Genomic DNA, 3,189 nt, shown 5'->3' with positions numbered 1-3,189 from the left:
CAACAGTGGGATATCTCTTGAGAAGTGTAAAGGGTGCTTGGAGCCAAAAGTCCAAGAGGGTGAATTGGAACCATAATCCAATTGTATAGCTTGAAGGCTTGGTTTGGAAGCCTTGAATTAATGGAACCTCAAGCTTGGGATTGAAGCTAGAAGAGAGTGGATGTAGGCCGGGTTGCGCCGAACCACTATAAACTCTTGTGTTTGCATTCTCTCTTCCCTACTCTTTAATTTATATGCAATTGTCTTTATATTGATTATTATATACTTGCATATAAATTGTCTCTTACTTTCGCATAGTTTAAATTTGCAAAAAGAGACCATCACCCTATTCACCCCCCCCCCCCCCCCCCCTCTAGGGTGATTACCATAGGTTGGATTAGCCTAATATTCCTAACAGTTTTAATTGTATAAATTTTCATGGTTAGGAAACCTAAATTATTTTGTTTCATTCCAATTCCTTGTAATAGGTAAAGATCGTCTGCATAGAAGAATCACAAAGGGAAAGTCAGTGTAAGGTAGGGAATTTTATGACATTCCATGGTGAATCTTGGTTTCTTTCCTTGAAAGATTTATTGAAATTCCATGTCATTTCTATGATTCATGAAATGTTTTAATGTGTCAGTGCATCTCAGTTTGTTGTATTGAAATGTTACAATGATATTAGAACGTATATTGGTATGAAGATTCATGGTTCAGTATTGAGGAAATGGTTCATGGTGTGGTTGCATTGCAAGAAGGATATGGAATAATGATAGATGATATCTAGAGAATTGATTGATATGTGGAAAGTGTTTATGTGAAGTTGCAGACCCTATCCATTGATATATTATTTATGTGGGATCGTGGGTCCTTAGGTGAAAGTCCCTAAAGCCCTCGAGGAAGACACTTCGATGTGGGTGAATGGAGTTGGTCCTGTCCCTGGGTTTTAGTCCCTAAAGACAAGGGGTTGGTCCTGCCCTTGGGTATGAGTCCTAGAAGACATGGGGTATGACTTGCCCTTGGGTTATCCCAAAATAGTCATATTATTACATTGACCGAGTATCTTGTGGAACATTGATATCTGATGTGTACATTGTTAGGGGTTAGAAGTTTATCATTTGTGAAATAATGGATGAGGAAAAGGAGAGATGAAACTAGCAAACACATGCATATATGTTTGACATTATTGCATATTTGTTAATGGTTATAAATGTTTATCATGCATTCTATTATACGTTTAATTTCAAGGTTTTTAAGGGTATGCTTAGGATGGTTATAAACTTTCCTACTAAGTTGTGAACTCACCTTATCACTTTCCACTTTTAGATGCAAGTCAGAATACCTATGCTGGAAATAATGCTTGAGCGTTGCTTTTCTGTTGATTGGATGTTGTTTGCTCCCATTAAAAGTGTTTTAAGGCTTTGCCTTTGTATCATACAAAGACAAAATCTTTTTGAAGGAATGATGTAATGTATATTTGTCATGTACACTTGTAGTATGGGCCACCTAAAGTGAACCATGAGGTTTTGGTATATGTAAAGTAATGTAGTATAAGTTCTTTTTGTGAAACATATCATATTTTGTTAACTAATAGTTACAAAGTTTAATACAGGATGTAAACCTCTTTATAACAGGTTTCCATATTCTCTTTTTGCACAAAAAATAAAGTAGAAACTCAGCATTTAAATTTTTGTATCCCCAATTTTTTTTTTTTTTGAAAGCACTGATGTTGTATTTGAGTATCAATTGTTAAGTTTGAAACCCAGAGTGTGACAGCTTGGTATTAGAGCATAAGGGATTAGATGCCTATTGTGGACAATAGGTGGGGAGCCTAATAGGTGCACTGGAGTCATTGTTATTGTTACACTCTTTTACTGTGTATGATATATTGATATTAAGGTGAAAGGTTAAATGATGAATGTTAGGTTTGTATCTTTGTTGTGTTGATGACATTCTTAGTTGTATTGGTGTGAGTATGCCCAGCTATGATAATTGTGATCATGTTGCTTGTTTGAATTCCTGATCATTGAGAATCCATTACTACGGTATAGTTGGTATTATGTTAGTTTTCAGAATGTTTGTATATGACATAATTGATTTAATTGTATTGTTTAAGGATGCTTGATTTAATGAATAACCCTTATACTGTGATGTATTGATAATCTAACCCTTGTGTACCTTTCTAAGACAAAATGCCTAGAGCAAGGAACAAATTAACAACAAGGCCCAGACAATCAACTAGATCATCTCCACTATCTCATGGTAATGGAACTGGTGGAAGGACTATAATAAATCCAATTGCTAGTTCAGAATACCAAAATCTAAGCTTAATTCGAGAATTTAAAGCACTGACTCCTCCAATATTTCGAGGTGGCCCTAATTTTCTTGAAGCTGAGAATTGGTTGAAAGAAATAAAGAAAATATTGGATGTAATGGCAGTTCCTAAGGAAATGAGAGTTTCTTTAGCTTCCTTCATGTTGAGGGATGAAGCAGACAATTGGTGGGATATGATCAAGACTACTCAAGATGTAACTTAGATGGTTTGATACAATTTGAGGAGTTGTTTTTGTCTAATTACTTTCCAAAGGCCATTCGAAGTTCTTCATTACCCGAAATAGAAAAAACCGCTTAGAATAAGGAAACATATTATATTTGTTGAGAAATGCAAAATCGTATAGATAGGATCCTCATTGTACATCTTGATCAATTAGATCGTTTCTTTATGGATTCCTATACAAAGCTTTTATAGATGTGTTTCTAGGCATTTCTTTATCATTTTGTCCAACAACAAGATTTCCTCTAATTCTATAAAAAAATTTAGAGTACTCTTTTCTTAAATATGATTCACGTAAGTTTCTGATTGCCTAGTATTCCATCAATTAGTAACCTAAGATTCCAAACTTTTATTAAGTGATAAAGAGATTCACTAAGACAAAACTACTATAGATGCAAAACATAGAAGGGAAATGAACGATTTCTTTGTTTTTTTTTTTTTTGTCAATTTTTTTGTTCAACTATGAATTGTTAATGAACGCAATTCACTTGTCGACTCTCAATCTCATAGTTCTATCAAACCTGAGTTTTATTACAAGGTATCAAACCTATGAATCTATTCTTTGTTTTTTATTTGCGATTGAATAGTTATTCCTTGAATCTAGAAAGAATATAGAAAAAGAATAAGAGTCTACTTCAAATGAAGAATAATAATAA

Source organism: Vitis vinifera, chromosome 16 (genome assembly GCF_030704535.1).
Source record: "Vitis vinifera cultivar Pinot Noir 40024 chromosome 16, ASM3070453v1".
Lineage (NCBI taxonomy): Eukaryota > Viridiplantae > Streptophyta > Magnoliopsida > Vitales > Vitaceae > Vitis > Vitis vinifera.
Note: the sequence above shows the minus strand (reverse complement) of the source record.